General features: G+C 37.5%; 1 protein-coding gene across 6 annotated transcripts in view; it reads left to right on the top strand.

Moving 5' to 3' along the window:
* Nucleotides 1–18,729, top strand: part of SULF1 (sulfatase 1) — a 126,327-nt gene that overhangs the window by 19,815 nt on the left and 87,783 nt on the right. For all 6 annotated transcript variants that reach the window (XM_072330090.1, XM_072330088.1, XM_072330087.1 and 3 more), the window contains 2 exons: nt 1,914–1,981; nt 4,061–4,158. The gene's annotated coding sequence lies outside the window, so the exon portion shown is untranslated. The remainder of the gene's footprint in view (nt 1–1,913; nt 1,982–4,060; nt 4,159–18,729) is intronic.

The following is an 18,729-nucleotide window of genomic DNA, read 5'->3' as shown; positions in this document are numbered from 1 at the left end:
ATGACTTATTTCATTGTCACACTCTTCACTATCCATAATTTTTACCCTTCTGTATGTGTAGATAAAGAAGTTCCTAATGCTACTGATTCATTATGTTTGGTGCTACTAAGTGTTTCTTGGTTTTGCTCTGCTATCACACGAAGCTGGTGTTGGCAAGGGTGAACAAGAAAGACAGGGCAGAAGATCAATGGATCTCTTGCAATGAAAGGAGATATTTTAAACAGAATTGGAATTAGAGCTTTTGTTGTACACACATACAGTTAGCTGATTGTTTGTGGAAAGGGATATTTTAAGCATCTTCTCTCTGTTTAATTTACTGTTCTAAGCATTGTTTTATTCATTAGCTCATTTTCATCTTGATCATTTGTTTTCTTTGTTTTCTTTGCTGCTACATTCTTGGCCATTTCAAGGCACTTTCATTCCAAAAGTTCTTTATCCAATTTATTTTCCATAATTACAACAAAAAAATGGAAAAGAAAATACTCTATTTTGTATCAAGGACCAAAATCTGTCTTTTGGTACTAACATGAAGTCACATCCCACTAAAGTGGGATTTGCAATTACATTACTAAAGCTAGAAATATGGCCTGTGCATCACAGCCCTCCCCTTTATGTAACTACTCTCAGTAACTGTCTCAAAACATAATAAGATTTCATTTACCTTTCAAAATTGAGGGGAAAAAGATGATTAATTTTCTTCTGGTGTTTACATACGTAGTCCTTCTTGAGATCCTCTGAAGACTGATGGCAAATCTTTCATTGCACCGTATGCTTCACACTCAGTCTCTAATACATTAAGTGGAAAAACCTTTCAACTTGTGACTTCTTGTCCTTTCATGATATTGGAGATTTTGCCAAGGGAGAGAAAAAAACAAAACAAACAAACAAACAAACAAACAAAACTTTAATGTGCATTTGGCTACTCCTGGGAAGGGTTCCACACCACTCACTCATCCCAACTGCTAAAACTCCAAATGTCATCAGGGCATTGCTGATTCCCCTGAGGTACAGTCAAAGGAGGGCTTATATGGCCAATGAGACAGATAAGTTGTGCAAGTGGGATTGTCTGTAAGAGTGTTTTGTTTTATTCCTGGGTTCTTGGCCCATGCAATATGCATGCCCAAGAAGAGCAAACTGAGGATACCACAGAGAAAGGCAAATTTTCATTAGTTGTTCATAAGGTTCAATGGTAGCTAGTGAGAATCACAAAGAAACCCTTTAGCTAGCTTATTCTAGCTCTTACATCATTGCTAAAACATTGGCCCTGATCATCAGAAAGAACCTTATTACTTATTACTGGAGAGACCTGTCTCTGCAAGAAGCAGAGCCAAAGAAACCATATTAGGTGATACGACAATAACATTATTTTTCATCTCTCCAATTATTTCATACCTATATATTTTTGCTGTACATTTAAGAATGTTCAGTGTAGATTCTGGGTTTAAGTTTTCAAGGTGAGATCCCAGAAGGCCTATTGGTTTTCACAGCCACTACTGACTTGAAAACCTAACAGCACACTGGTTTGCTTTTTGATTTATTAGGAAGCAGGCTTAACTGAACTTGCTGGCTGGAATCTATATAAGTCCTGCTGGATTTCTGCTTTGCACCTGCAGAAGCAGATTTAGAGCTACTGCCCTCTGTGGATACCATACACTGTGCACTAGCAGTATAAGAGAGCTGTTGATAAATTAAGAAAATTGCATTGGAAATGTACTTTGCTGTAACCCTGCCCTGCTGGAGTTGGAGGCAACGTTCCCTGTGAGACTTATGGAACAGCTCTAAATCCAATACTCTGGGCAATATCTTTCGTAGTGTGCTGGAATATATTCCTAGAAATAATATACAGATAAATGTGAGTTATTTATTGCTTAGAAATTGTCATAATTTTTTATTGTTTTATTTATTACCGCCAGAAAAGAAAGACTGATCTGGGGAAGAGTGGAAAAACGATGACAATATATCTTTCTTGCATAAGACAAAGGTAAGATTTAGAGGACTGTAATATTGCAAGTACTTATTTATAGTGTAATAATAACTATGAGGTAATTTTTTAAGTTCCCAAATTCTGGCAGCTTTATTTAAACTTCTCCAGACCATCACAGTCTTGGCTGCCTAAGAGCTGGTGCTTTAAAATTCTGATTCCTTTTTCCAATTCACTGATACAGCGAGTCCACCGCAAGGTACTGTATGTACCACTCTACCAACCTGTTCTGCACTAGAGCAGCAAAGGTTACATTTCATTTTGTAGCAGCATGTGAGAAATGCAAGCATTTCAGGTTCCTCAGTTTACATTATCTATGTTTTGGGTTTGTTGAAAGGAGGATTCTTCATTTCTTTATTTATTTGTTTATTTCACACTGTCCCTTAGAACCTATAGCTATAAGTGCCCCAGTTTTCCCTGGGACTTCCTTATTTTCTTTTTCTATGGTCCCAGGTACCCAGTTGTGAATGAAATAATGCTGTGTCTTCACGAGTTACCAGATTTTTCCTAATCATGTTGTTTTTGACCTTTCAAAAGTTCACAAGTGAAGAATCTAGCTGTGTTCTTCATCCTCGAAACAGATAAACTTACTTGTCACTGCCCTTATGAAATGGCTCTAGGAAGCAGTAAAGCATGCTTGTTCCAAAACCGGCATCAGAACACAGAGCTGTCCAAGAGTACGCAAGCATTAGGCAGCCAGGCTCTGGGTGGCCCTTCCCAGAATGGTGCTGTGCCGGATGGAGAGAGCTCCTGAGAAAGGGAGCAGGCAGACTGATGGGGAAGCAGGCTTCACAACAGTGGAAACAATGAAGGACAAGAGAGATCATTTCAGCCAATGGGCTGGTATAGGCAGGAAAACACTGTCTGGTGGTTTTAGTGTCTTCACGTCTGAGATGAGGGTTTGGTGATGAGCATGCTGACTGCCAGGGTAGAAGCCTCCAGTTCTGCTCCTTTTCTGTAGCAGCTCAGGTTGAAGTATGACAGGGAGGACAGTCTAATGACAGAACTGTCTCACCTGAAGGCCAACCTGTTTGCCATTTAGTTATATGATTTTGGCAGGCAGGGCTAATTCTTGATCCTTCACCAGACTCACCTCAACCACAGTCCTCAGAAGCTTGTGATTAGTTGTAGCTAAGGGAATGTGAAACTATTGCTCATGTGAGCAAAATATTTCCAATGTTCATGGACATAAATAAAACAAAGATCTTTTTCCATCACTGGAACATTCTCCTGAGCAGAGCCACTATGACATCCTGCATTTTGATAGCTGCGTAAGTCAGATGAGGAAGGAGATAGGAACCATATGGCTCTTGTCAAATGAAGAAGATGAATAAAGAATTTAAGTTGACATGGATGCAGGTAGTCACACTTCAGCTGTCAAAAGACAAGACAGATTAGATTGTGCTAATTTATAGATGATTTTAATAGTAATTCAATTTAGAAAAGAACAAAGAATTGAACAGACAAACTAAAAAGCCTAAAAAAAAACAATCTCCAAAGCTGAAAATTCTGTGAAAATACTACAGATATTCTCAGAAAATATCCTGACAAATTAGAGTATTCAGCGGAGATGAACATATAGCTATTTGAACTTTGGTGTTTACAGCTGAATAAAATATAATGCAGGTATGTATTGATAAGTATTTAGTAGAAAGCAATATACAAGGTAGCTGTTATCCTTATACATTAAAGTGTGCTCTTTCTTTAATGTTTCTGTTATTTTAAATGTGGTGTCTCTCTCACTTGTAGTGTGCCCATACCATGGAAGTATTTTAGAGACATGCGGACATGGCACTAAAATGCAAGGCTTAGTGATAGGATTTGGCAGGTCAGGGTGGTGGTTGGGTTTATTGACTGTGAAGGCATTTTCTAACCAAGGTGGTTCTGTAATCAAGCTAGATATTGGTAAAGTTAGTTCTGCATGGTGATTCAGCAAAATAAATAAGAATAAACAAGTTCAGTTTTGCAAAAAAAAAAAAAAAAAGATCTAAATCTAGTATGAAGAGAGCTTGTGTTACATCTATTACTTGTGATTCCTAGCAGCTGCTGGAAGTATTAATTTGTTTTCCCATTTTTCAGGTGTTGCCTACAATAAATTCACTGAGCAAGAAATACAGACTTCTGTCCAGTGCTATGAAAATTAACCAAGGCACATTAACTTCAGGAAATCTTCAAAGGTATGAAAATAAAATGCTCACCCAGTAATTATTTAAACCAAACAAGCCATCAGCATGTGCTACATGGCCTAAGTATTATGTCAGGTCAATAATTAAGCTGTAGTAAATCTTCTGGAGATTCTATTCTGCCAAACTTTAAAGACTCGAGGCTAACCCGAGGACCCTCAACATTTTCATGAGGAAGCAAATGATTGTACAGATAGCTTCTCAATCTGAAGTTTGCTACTATTAACTTTCTACTTTTAAGACATCCAGAAATTGTATGTTTTAAGTTTGTTGAGTAATATCCTGTGAACAAAATATGTGCCTTTCTTGACATTACTAAAAGGAATATTTTATAGACTTGAGCTCTGTCATGATAAAAACACTCTTTTTCTGCAGGAAAAGATACACATTAAGCAAAAAGTAATGGCTTGGAATTTTCCCTTGTTTATGTAAACCTGATGATTATAAAATCCAAAGCTAATCTCACTACATGCAGCTGGTCATGGTAAAGAAAAGCACTGTGCAAGCTGTCTGGTGTGACTCTGACAAAGTAGTTCTAAAAGATGTGAACAGTGATGTGCTTTCAAGGCCTGGCTGACTTTTAGGTGGAATTAGGTGGCCACTGCAGGTTCTATGGTGGCTTTGTGTTATAAGAATTATGGCACTAGCCTAAGAGTATCAAACCATATATCTCAACAAAGAAGAATACAAAGCCACATGACAAAGCACAGAGCAGTAATATAAAATACTCTGAAATTCATTTTTTCACTCGCTCATATTATTTTCTATCACCTCATTTGCATGAAACATTTATGTTTAAACAATTTGCAAATGTATATGATTTAATAGCAGGTATACACAGGGCAAGGGTAAATTTGGATTTCAAATTTAGACATTACTAGTAAGGAAAGACATCTGGTATTCATCAAGTTTATTTCTCGTGCAAGTTTTCATGTTGAATTTTTGTTTGTAAATAGTCATTGTTTGACATGTAAGCTCACAGTGTATTTGAATCACATAATACTTAAACTGCTAGATCTTCAGATAATCTTTGTAACAATGAGAATGAATAGAAGATTATTCAATCAATTAGTTTACCTACTAATCTAACAAACTGTTCTTTGAAAAGGAGTCATATCTTTCAAAATTATACTGTGTAAATTTATTTTATTTATTTTGCAAATTTAAATAGTAGTCTTTTATATAGTTGGTAGAATTTATTTAGTTATCTAGTTAGCTTTCTTGCATAATGCATGCTGAAGGAGACCCCTGCTTGAAGTAGGAAACACCCTTCAAATCAAAAACTATTTTATTTTCAAATTTTTCAATGAAGTATTTGCCAAATATTTATCAGAGCCATAGTTTCCAGAGAAAAGGTGTATACCTGGGGCCATGGTCTATCTGCTTTATTTTCCCTCCAAATCTATGGCTGCATATTGGTCTCATATAATGCATGTATTTTTTTCTTGCATACAGTTGCATATCAGAAAATCCTGGCTGTCTTGTACCATTTATCTAGCCATTATCTCCAGATCTAGCTCAATATTATCGGCCAAATATATCTAGAAATATACTTTTTCTAGGTTGCTTGTAAAGAGGTTAACCAGAGTAGGGCCAAGAAAACGCATGCTTTGGGTTTCTGTGGAAGTGCAAGTTACATGTAATGATTGAGATCACAGAACCTTAGAATGTCTTGGGTTGGAAAGGACCTTAAAGATTCCCTGGTTCCAACCCCCTGCCATGGACAGGGCTGCCACCCACCAGCTCAGGCTGCTCAGGGTCCCATCCAGCCTGGCCTTGAGTGCCTCCAGGGATGGGGCACCAACAGCTTCTCTGTACAGCTGTGCCAGTGCCTCACCACCGTCTGAGTAAAGAATGTCTTCTTAACATCTAATATAAATTTCATCTCTTTTAGTTTAAAGCCTTTACCCACTATTAGACTGTGTAGAAAGTCAGTCTCCCTCCTGCTGGTGAGTTCCCTTCAAGCCAAGGCCACCCTGAGTTCTCAGGTTGTTCTCTTCTCCAAACTGAACAAGTTCAGCTCACAGCCTTTCTTCACAAGACAGCTGCTCTAGCCCTCTGATGATCTTCATGGCTCCCCTCTGGACTTGCATAAACAGCTTCATGTTTTTCCTGAGTTGAAGGCATCAGGCCTCAAGTTGAAACTCTGGATGGGGTCTCTAAGGGGCAGGGCAGAGGGGGGCAATCACCTCCCTCGCCCTGCTGACCACCCCCCCTTTGATGCAGCCAAGGTTACTCTTGTCTTTCTGGGCTTTAAGGGCACACTGCTGACTCACGTCCAGCAAAAGAATGACCTTTTCTTGGAGAGAATGATTTGGATTATTATTTGCAATGCCTTCTATTCAGTGAAATGAATAGTGATCATTTTGGTGTTGTTACCAGTCTATCAAAGGTAGGAGGCACAATCAGTTTTATGAAAGACTTATTACTGGTATTCTTCCCAGTAATTTTTTGTGAATCCTACGGTTAATATTTTTTAGAAGAAGCTTGGGTAGTGTTTATCTAACCCGAAACTTTAGACTTTCACTCTTCATTGAGTATATCACGTTCTTTTGTAGAGTGATTTCTCAAGAAAATCTTATAAATATACCTTTTCTACAGATTTAAGGACATGGAATCTCATACATTGAAACTATAACTGTGATGTATGCATAAATGTAATTTATATTAGTCTGCATTAGGAATGCCTTCAGAGTATTTATTATGAAATAAAGCGTTATCACTTGTACCATGTATAAAATAGCTGGAAAGTTCCAAGAAAAATAAAAAGACGGCTTTTTGACCCGAAGCTTAAAAATCATGTCTCTTATGTATATAATCTATTAATGACACTCTTAGTGCAAAGACTTTCCTGGCACATTATCTGCTGACATTCCAAAAGCCAACTTCAGCTAATTAAGTTGAACATAACTTAACCCTTGGGGTTAGGTCCTTTAGAAATATGGTTTCATTAGTGCACATATATTTATCCCAGCCCCATCTCCAAACAGGCTTTTGGATTCCAGTTTATCAAGTGTAAGAGCTTGAAAAACTGATTTCATTTAATATTAAATGAGTTTGATCTTGAAGTAAAAAACAGAGATGTTTGTGTTATGGCATTTCTTTACAAATTAGAGGGTTGAGAAGAGGTAGACTTTGTGACCTGAGCTCTCCAGAGTTCTGCACTGTCCACTGGTGTCTCCAAGCAGAATATCTTGCAGGAGCACACTGAGCAGTCAGATGAGTCTCATAAAATAACTCAGAGGATCCCCACAGGCAGTAGGTTGATAGGAAACACAGACATACAGCAAGTGCAAGTGATGGATTTTCTAAGTCACTTTTCATTTTACTGCATATAAACTGAACCACTGTCAATGGTCTATCAGCAGGAGGCATTGCTGAGCATCCTCCTGAAAGGCTTACAGTGAACTATGATTTGTTTGTGTTGTTGTTTGTTTGTTTGTTTTTTGTTTTAGAGTTCCTCCTTCTGTGTTCTGATACTTCAGTTTTATTTGTTGTCTGCACAGGATACAGCCATGTCATGCTGAATCTGTAATCAGGCAGACTTTCCCTAGCCAGGATCTTGTCATGGTTTTCACCCCCTTGTTTAAAGGCATTTATTTATTTATTTATTCATTCATTCATTTATTTCTACCCTTAAAAGACCAGAAGAAATACCCATCAGAAATTAGGAAACCCCATGGGAAGACTCCTCTAACACCTCAGAGGTACATCTCTGTGTCATTTGCCTCTGTTCATATGTATACAAGTTTGGACATGTATCCACAGCAAATTTTTCTACCAGGAAGCATGTGCTAAACTATTACTCACTGCATCTCCCAAGTGAATTTTGCCATCAGTGATCTCTGTTCTAGCTCATTAGTATATTCCAATTCAGAAACAAAATCGATTCATTTTTCAAGTTTCTTTTTGAAAAAGAGGATTACGTAGAAAGGGATTATTAACTGAAAGATAAGGGGCTTTCCCTCTAAATGCATTAGGGTAAATGTTTTTTAATAGATGTAATAGATAAAATGAGATAGACCAAGGAGACACAATTTTGCCCCTTTGTTTCTTCTTTTGTGTGTGTGTGTGTGTGACTTTCTTGCTAACAGTACACTTCTGACCTGGCTTAGTGAATGTTCTTCCCATTTGCTTGCCTTTCCTTCTCATACATGAACCATTTGTATGTTTTTTATATATATACACAATTGATTAACATCCAGGAGGAGTTTTCTGCAGTATATCAATACAATAGACTTGGATTCTTTGCTTTAGAAGACAAGAGGGTGAAGATTCTGGGATTCACTTTTATATCCATAGCCTAACACATGTCACTTATATGAAGCAACAGGCACTTGTTTGCCCCTGTGGCTGCTCATCCCTATTAAATTAGTTCACACCAGTAGAGCTCCAAAGAGGAAGCACGAAGTTTTTCTCCTTCATTTCCTCCTGCTACAAAGTGAAAGAGATTCTCAGCTGCTGATTAAGTTGCTTCACTGCATTTCTTACCAGCATGTTTCTCTGCACTGCATGCCTTAATGAGAAGTATGCAGTCAGAAGTTAGGTGAATGGTATACTGAGAGTATGCTCAGTATAAGTGAGACAGGAAAAAATAATAATAATAATTTTATATATATATATACATACATATATATATATATATGTGTGTGTGTAAAACTTCAGTCCTAGCCTGTGCCAAACTGTAGGCAGGAACTTTCTTGTAAGTGTACCATTAAGAGTTTAAGGTCAAGCTTTCGAAATGCCAGTCTCTGTAAGTATTTATGGACATTTAGGTGGTGTTCCCACATTTAGATGGTGTTTTTCCCCTGTAAGAGCCAACTCACTTCCTTCCTAACCAGTATCAGTTGTATTATGCTTCAGTGGAAAACTGGGGCTATCCAAGGGCATCAGAATACAGCACATAGTCTGATAAAAATAATTTTAGTATTGCATACAAAGAATGTTTTTAAAGTAGGGTTTATAAAATAATTGTATGTGACATTATTTCCTCTACCTCTTCCAAATATTTCCATTCAGATGGAGGTTTTAGAAGACTGCAGATTTTTTTTTTTTGTTTTCAGCCACATGTTTCTTCTGCCAGTAACTTGATCCAGAAGTATCTTACTGTTTTTCTTGCAAAATGCAAAATGTCTTTATTAGGAAATAGACCAATAGCATCATTAAGATTGTAATGATATAGTCATTGAATGGAAAAAAAGAATACTACAAGGAAAACTCTTTCCTGGCATTATGTAGTGAGACCAAAAGGACAAAAGAAAAACAGCTGAACCAAAACTGTGCAAACAAACTGAGCTGCTTTATGTGACATCAGTGGTGAGATACAGTAATTCTAAAACTGCATGTTTTCTGAGTTACACATACAGCTAAGATTAACATTTCCTTACTTTTTGTTTTGTTTTGTTTTGTTGTTAGTCATCTAGAAAAAAAAAAAAAATGGCATATCTATAACAGCTTAAATCTACTTTCAGTGAGAAAAGCACTTGGACATGTGTTTATACATTGTATATGTGCTATTGACATAGCAATGAAGTAGCTTACTGAATCAAGGCCAAGAAACACTAATGGGAAAACTTTCCCATTTGTGCTCTCCTGCAGATCTACTACAATGTTTCTTTGCTCACTGTTGCCGTTAGTTGTAATCGTTTTCCCTGTTGCATCCTCAGGTGTTCCCTGGAGGAATTAAAAATAGCCTGTTTTCTGTGTCTCGTAAGTTTTTCTCCTGACAAGTGATCAGATTATGTATAGAATTATAGAATTTTCAAGTTGGAAAAGACCTCTAAGATTATTCAGTCCGACTGTCCACCTACCGCCAATATTGCCCACTAACCATGTCCCTCAGTGCCACAAATACATGTCTTTTGAATGCCTCCAGGGATGATTACTCCACTACTTCTCAAGTGGAAGAAAAACTGATGAGTTTCCATAAAGTTTTACAGCTTTTAATATATTTGAGCGTGTACAATTGAGAGATGAGATGTATGTGAGAGATTCTATAAGAGTTATCACCCCATTCTCAGCCCCTTTTGGTGTTATGCTGCAGCAAGAAAGCTCATGCACTAGTTAGTTTATTGACCTAATATTTGGAGGAATTCAGTCTCAACTCCTCCCTCCCAATAACATTTCCTGTATGACAGAGCTGAAGTCAGTGCCACAGGGAAAAGGTTGCTCCAATGTGTCACAGGAGAGCTATGGAAATGCACGTTTAAGATTAAAGAGAACTTGGATAATGCAGTAATGGGATGCCCAGAAATGCCATAGAGAAATCCCAGGCTTCATGCCTCAGAAGCTGTCAAACTATGGGCATGTTTATCTTTAGAAATCAGTCCTGGAAGTTACAGGTCATGCTGCTTCCCACTGAAGGTGTTCTCAGACCCTTACATGATCAGATCCAGAGCTTCTATGGGATACTGAAATCCCATTAGATGTAAATTAAGATGACTAAGGCAATAAAATATGACCACTGATTAACAAAGCAAGTCATTATAGCCATAAATTCTATAATTTATAAATAGCCAGAGACATGACTGAGTAACGATGTTCAACCATGCAACTAATTAAAAGCAAATAAAGATATGATGGCACAGTAGTTGTAGCTGAAACAAAAACATTCTTTACTAGAATTTTCAGATTCTTTCACACATTAACTTTTCCTTCAGGCAGCAGGCCTTCCCCATAACTTTTCATACTGTAAGTAGGGCCAAGTAAAGAATTGTCTCTATTGTATATTCCTGAGTACTTAAAACTGTGCGTAACTACTGATATTGTCTAGAATACCAGAAATAATGTGCAAGCACAGTTTTGTTTTGGTTTTTTTTTTTTGTTTGTTTTGTTTTGTTTTGTTTGTTTGTTTGTTTGGGTTTTTTTTTTGTTTTTTTTTTTTTCCTGTGGAGACATGGACTTTGAATTGAGGTTGTGATTTAGATAAATTTATAAATAGCCCAACAAGTGGCCAAGATGCAAGAGGAGTGGAAGATAGTGTTTGTGGAGCCCTGTGCTAAGATCACATTTAATATTCTAGCAGGACTGCATTCTATTGTGGTACTCAGAACACAGATGGCATTGACACCTCAAGGTACCCAGCTGTATCATGATGAATTTTTAACTTTATGGAAGTATTTGCAATGGGGAGATGATGGCTATTTTTATCGTTTGCCTGTGAATTCCCTTCTAGATACTACCAAGTGCTGTTGTACCAGTCTGATTCTTGGACTGAGGATGCACTGTAATTTGCTGTTGCTCTGCTGAGAGCAGTCTGAATATTGTATCACACAACCAACACAGACTGGGGAAAAATAAAGAAATGTGGTGCAGAGCTGAAGATGAAGCATAATCAAAATACAATAGCAACAAAGATCTAAAAAATTGACTTAAAGAGTATTAATTAGAATAAGCAACAGAGTGGTGATTACTTGGTGTTTGCTGGGAGAGAAGGTGATGACAGAGAGCTGAGTGGATCTGTTCCAGTGCAGGAACAGAATCACAGAATGGCTGAGGTTGGAAGGAATCTCTGGAGGCCATCTGGTCCAATCCTTCTGCTCAAGCAGGGACGCTCACAGATTCTTGCTGAGGAACATTTCAAAGATAGAACTGTCCTCACTGAGGCTTGAGACTTCTGAAAGAATTCTGGTGATTTTTTAATTAAAGTGCTGCTCTAGCACAAGACCAATATCATACAGCTCCCATATTTTTTATGACTCATGATTGTCACATGATTAAAGTTAGATATGTATCTCATGCTGCCTGACAAGCAACTTCACAAACACAACTTGTATCTTATAAATCAATAGTAATAAAGATGGTATTAGCATTTTTTCTTTTTACATCACCAGTATAACTCCTGAACAAACCATTTACCTTTGTAGGACTTGCTCCAGTGCATATGAGAGGAATTTAATTAACAGTTAAGTTAATGTGCATAGTTTAAAATCTTGTTAATATTGTTGATATTATTTGACAGAAAGAGATAACAGGAAAATAAATAAATATATATTTATATATATATGACTTTTCTATTCTCTCCCTTTCTCCCTTTCTCCCTCTCTCCCTCTCTCCCTCCTCTTTCTCCCTCTTCTTTGTCTGTCTGTCTGTCTGTTTTTTACTATTGGAGTCAGTTTGAACTTTGATATTCACTAAGCAAAGATTTGTTGAATGGGAAGGTGTCACATTGCAAACTGACTTCGCTTCACTTACAGGACAACAGTTTATGTGCATTCTTGATGAATGAAAAGCATCAAAATCTTTCATCTACACACTTGAAAAGTGCATGACTTCTATTTAAATGTCAATTTTAAATGTGTCTTCATGTAGTGAAGATACATTCACCACATAGAAAAAATAAGAGGGATCATTTCACTTCTCATTGAAATGCGGCCATTTCTGGGATATGGAGTATTATGGGTTCTAGCAAAATAAACAGATTTTAGTGAGGAGTGGAATAATATGTACTGCTAAAATACCAGAGAAAAAGTAAGCAGAGTAGAATGTAGCTACTTAATTAAAATATCTTGTATATGTCTTAAGATATGTTTATTTTAAGTAATGGATATTTTTTTAAGCTATATGAACTCAAATGCAGTTTCTATAAAGGGAGATGTTTGACCTGCTTCAAGTCATAAAGAAGATTTGTGATTCTCCTAAGTCCACATGCCCTAGATTAATGTTAGTGTCAAAGTGATTCTCCGTTAAGCTCATTTAATGTACCTTTGGGCTGTAAGATGTTACTTTGCCAGCAGCAAAGGTCACACGTTTTCAGGTATTGACAGTGCAAGTAATGACAAGTTGTTTCTGTGTTTGAGTAGATCAGGGTCTTTTTAGCATTCATGCGGTGGATTTGGCAAACTGTAGGCTCTGCCCAAGAGGGCTCTGTGCCTTTGAGGATACAGCAGAGGGAATTATTAAACCTCCAGCTCTGAAATCTATAGCTTCATTTAGTTCAGACCTCCCAAAGGAATTTTTATGCCTTGAGCTAAATAGCAAACAATTTTGAAGCTGACTTTGCCTATCTAGGAGATTTCTTCTTGATCATAAAGAGAAATTGAAAGGATATATAGAGTGTTGCACACATTTTTTGCTTAAATATATTTACTTATAGAGAGTCAAACTAGCCTTACAACTGCAGTTACAAAAAGACAATAGTCTCTGTGAAACTTTGCAAACATGGGCGCTCAGAAACGAATCCTGATCCAATAGATGAAACTTAGGAGCAGGACTGAAGTGCCATTTTCCTGCCTCCTTCACAGGTTGTTGAGTGACATAACCAAGTCATGTAACAATACCAAGATTTACACAATGCTGTAAGTCATCATTAACAGGCAGTCAGAAAAATGCATTAAGCTGCTCAGATGAGAACTTGACATTTCCCAAAGATTCACAGACTAAACATGGCTTCTCCTGTATATTTTAGTGGTAATGAGTGTTGAAGGGGAAATTTTTGTTCTCTTAGGCAAAAGCCAAACAAAGATAATTACTGTTATGACACTCTGGGGATATAATTTGATAAGTATTATCAGACATTTGCAATCTTTGTGGAAGACTGTTTCTCCTAGACTGGGATATGAGGAATGGGAACTGGAAACAACTTATAGTGAGTGACAATGGGATGGATACTCCAGGTGTGTGTCACACACAGATGCAGAAACCCAGGTCAAGGTTACAGTTAGGCTTCTCTGGGAAACAGAAATAGTCTGAAGCCACGTCCTATAACTCAGTGTTTCCTCCCAGAATGTTTATATATTTATCCCCAAACTGTCACATGATAAAAAGCAGAAAGGTCTCGAAAATGCCAGCACTCTTCCCTCCACCCCCCCATCCTGTGGTCTAACCTGCAGAACCAAGCCCTTCTCCTACTCTTCCTCTCCAGGACGTGGATCTTGTTCGGGGCAGCTTTCCCAAGAGATGGAACCTTTTGTCACTGTTGCCCAGTGACAGAGGAACCCTCCTAGGGCTGGAGTTGAAGCTCTGAATGTCATCAGGGTGAGGAAGGCTTGAATTTCACATCTCCAGTTTCCTGGTACATCCCCAACTTCCTGTGAATTTTCCATAGCCAAGGTGTGCCTCACAAATTGGGCTCCTCTGGAGACTTAAGGCCTGTTTTGCATCTCCTAAACAGCTTTAGCTTAAAGGCAGGATCTTAGGCAATTAGTGCAACAAAGACAGGGTGACAACTGAGCAGAGCCAGAAGCCAAGCATTAGGTCTCTAAGGAACTTCAGGTATCTTAAACTGTGCAGCATGGTAGATATGGATAATATTAATTGCTGTTCTGAAGTTAAGCTCCTACATTTCTCTGAAAGGGCACTGATGGGATTTGTTGTGTGCTTGCTGAAAAGTGCATTGGTTCATGCTTTAGTGACCTGATTATTGCTAGAGTTTGTTCATTTGTTCATACATCACATTTTCCACAGGTGTCCATGCAGGGGTTTAATTGACCCTGATTGAATTGATCAGCACAGACTTATGCATGGTCATGCTTTCCTTACATCTTTCTCACATCTGTGCTTTTTGTTTCCCCTTTCCTCACATATTTTATCAAAGTTTCCCTAACTTTAAGCACTTTCTCAAGCATTTTTCCTTTTATTTCTCTTCCCATTGCCTTTTCATCTTCAGAGAAAACTGTGAAAGATGTGAAGAAGGCAGATGGGGGATGAGATGAAGTATGATCTGAAAATCCAATATAGTTTGCCTCCAGGTTCTTCATTGCAAAATTTAGGATCTGGACAGCTTCCCTAGCTTGCTTGTACAGCTGAACAGAGGAAGGAGAACAGGACACTGTTGAGTGTGATGGTATATTAAGCTTCAGGAGAAAGCAAAAATGCATTATGGGCAAAAAAATAAAAAAATAAACATAAAAAATATTTTTTAAAATAGCATTACAAGTCAAAATTGTGCCAGTTTTTCCCTCATGGTAGCAATAAATACTCAGGCACAACTTTGCTAAAGCATGAGGAAAAGCAGTAAGAGAATATCTCTAGTGTTGCAAGTGGTGTCTTATTTCAATGTCATTCTTCTAAAGGCAGCAGTATTATGTTGGATTATGTTGTTAAAATTAAAGATTGCAATTGATGCTTCTGAACACAGTTGTTTTTCTTCCCAACTGTAGGGCATTCATATGCATTTTCTATCCTTACGAGGAAATAAGAGTGCCACATTTTAAATAAATGGAAAGGAAAGGAAAATAATGTATGTACATGTGTGTCTGTAGAGAAAGATGAAGATAGTGATTTAATCTCTAACCTTTTTTTGTTGTGATTGCTGACTCATCAGACAGAATCTGGGAAATGATGACATTTTAAGAAACCCTCCACAGTGTGACTCATTCATCCTCTTTCTTTGTTCTTTTTTGCAAGTGTATGATAGTTATACCTCTAGGTGGATCTAGGAGCAAGCATCACCAGGGAGATTTTAGTCCATGTATGCACAATTGAACTTCTTAAAACTCTTCTGAATTTCATCTTTTTGTTGCATTTTTCAGTTAAAGGTGCTAGAAAAGCTCAGAAATGCCAATTTCCTGATCAGCAAGGAGGCTACTGGTCTCATTCCTCAGGTGATAATTGATAGAACATAAGGAAATGGCCAAATGTTGCACCAGGAATGGATTAGAATGGAGAGAAAGACTCTTCACAGAGAGGATTATTGGGCATAGGAATGGGCTATGCAGGGGAGTCTCCACCACTAGGGGTATTTTAAAGACATGGACATGGCACTAAGGACATAGCAGTAGGACTCAGTAGATCAGGTGGATGATTGAACTTGAGGATCTTGAAGGTCTTTTCCAACTTAGATGATTCTATGAATTTCTGTAGATGCCAGTATGTGAATATCTGGTCCCCCAGCATAGGCAATAGCATTCAAGATGGTCCAGCCAAGATGGACCTTTGAGAAGCTTCATGTGGAGTGCTAAACACATTCCCAGGTTCCCCTGACTGCACAAAATGTTATGGAAGCTTAGACACCTGCCTTGTGTGGTGACACTGACATTCTGAATATTAAATCTGAGTGTCTAGGAGAAGATAGATCCCACACAGTATAATTATCCAAGCACATGTAGATGTACATATGCAGTACAGATTATGATTGAGTTAGTACTGCTGTAATTGTAATGTGAATAAAAGCTGTACGTATTCGGTTATGTGATGCTTGGGTTTAATTGAAATCCATTTCAATTTCCTAGTTCACTTTTATTTGCATTTACCTATTGCAAAAGGGATATATAAGACTGTGCTCATGAGCCAAGTAAATCTAAACTATCTTTCTTATGATTAGAATATTCAGAGTGTTCAGTAACAGTCTAGTATAGTAATGTCCATTAAGCATTACATGTCAGTTACACTTACTTCTTCCAATAAAACTATTAAAACCAGAAGTTAGAGAGCCAGTCCTGTGGAGTCCAAACAATTCCAATAGTGATTAGTACCATAAAAGAAAGAGCACTCATCACCTTAATGTTTAGCATTAAGCAGAATGGAGTCCTCTGGGACACATTCATACCATTAGAGAGGATCAGGCTAAGATCTAAGAATAACTGACAAATTGTCAAAATAGACCTAAAGTGATGTGTTGATTTTTGTGCTTTCTCCTGTGTGTAGGTGAATCTGACTCTCTTAATAAAATCCTGACTTGTTTTTCTGTGCAAAACAGGTTGCTGACAGCTCAGAAATAAAGAAGAGTTTGAATTTCTTTTGGATTTAGAACTCTTAAAATCTTCCATCACAGCACTACTTCACTAGATATGTTAGTTGTGCACCCATGTAGGAGCAGGATAAGTCAGCACTTGATTCTCCATGTGTTGCAGATTATTCATGCTAGAGATGTTAGCTGATGCTCACAGCCACATGAATGTGGCTACACTGCTTCTAGGAACACCTCAACTCCATAATCAGTACAGCTTCTTTTGCATCATACAGAGTTGGAGTTAATAATTCCATATGAATCATATCTAGCTCCATGGTAATTCAGTTCCCTGGAAAACACAGAGGATCTCAGTGGTGTTATCCTGAATTCAGCTGGGATTTGTTAATTTGAACTCAGTGTTGGCTCTGCCAAGCCCAAAGTGGAGCTGGCTTTGGTGGCAACTCTAAGGCTGGGAAGTGACAAATGGAGTGAAGCCTTTTCTTCTGCACTGTGGTCACTTTGTCTGGTGAGGAGTTTGTGATTTATTAGAGGAGGCACAGTGCTGCAGGTTTTCAGGTAGCCTGCTCAGTTTTCTTGTTCTGACTGCTGAGTCTTTCTGAGGTGCTAGGAGGAGCAGCACAGACCAATATTCAGTCAGAGCAGCCAACACATTCCAGATATGCCTCTTGGTAGGCATAGACTGAGGCTGTGTGCTTACTTAAGTTTATCAGGATTTTATATATATATATATATATATATATATTTCAATAAGAGATATACTTTAAGGGTATCCATCTCTTCACATCAAGATTTTCCAAGATCCCTAGGCAGATGCTGTCCTTATTGACATGGGCAGCTCTTGAATGCCTATAGCATTAAATAGTCTTCTAGCACTGATTCTTTCATTTTCTCTAAACCTTTAACATTAACATTCATGTACTTTCTTCATATAGCAGTGAGATACTTCAAATCTGGAGTAACCTTGAACACTTAGCTTCACATTTATTAAAATGTCAGAGTTTATAATGGCTGTGAAAACTGCAGCAGTTGAAGCATTCTGTTTCCATACCTGATAGAGATACTTCTAAATGAAGTTATTTTTATCTGCCCATGATTTTGCCTTCACAAAATGCAGACAATTCTGGACAACAAACTTTTGGGATATTCCACCAATTTCTTTATGACTGCATATTCCTTTTTTTTAATTATAATTTTCTTTCAAAAATCTTATTTGAACAAACAGATGTTCCAAAAATGTGACATAAGCTTATGTTTAAATTAAATCCAAAAGCCTCTAGTATATTGTCAGACAATAGAAAACTAACATAAACAGACAAGACTGGAACATAATTAAAGAAAACATAGCAAATAAAATATCTTACTTGTGCAGAAGAAACAGTCTCCAGTGAACTGCAAATATTTTTCATTTCTATAGCAACTCATCATCAAGAACTCTCTAAAAATATAAATTAATTAAGCTTCACAATTTGAAAGGTAGATAAGAGTGATATTAGAATGGTTCTGTTTATCACTGGAGTGCAGCCATTTGTGATTGATGTTTGACAGCATACAGTCTTGTTGACCCAAATGGTAACAATTGCATATAGAAAGTATAGACTGTAACTGTAGACAAGATTCTGACTGAACACTTAATGTCAACAGTGACAACATGAAGATACTGATTAAAGTGAGAAGGAAACTACTGTTCATATTGTCTGCTGAATACATTGGGAACTCCCTTAAATACAGGTAGTTCCAATCATGTCTTGTTATTTGCCTGGGCAAGTCCCTTAATCTTTTCTTATCAAAACAAGGACAAAAGACACGCCATGTGGAACAGATTCTGAAAGCTCTGTGGAGCCAAAAAAATCTGTTGCCTGTGACCCCGGGGAAAATTGGGACATTTGGTAAGACTTCAGTTTGCTTGTATTTCTTTGAGCATTTCTGCTAGAAGT

This window comes from Excalfactoria chinensis, chromosome 2, assembly GCF_039878825.1.
Source record: "Excalfactoria chinensis isolate bCotChi1 chromosome 2, bCotChi1.hap2, whole genome shotgun sequence".
In the NCBI taxonomy this organism is placed as follows: domain Eukaryota; kingdom Metazoa; phylum Chordata; class Aves; order Galliformes; family Phasianidae; genus Excalfactoria; species Excalfactoria chinensis.
This window is presented reverse-complemented; position numbering and strand designations above follow the sequence as displayed.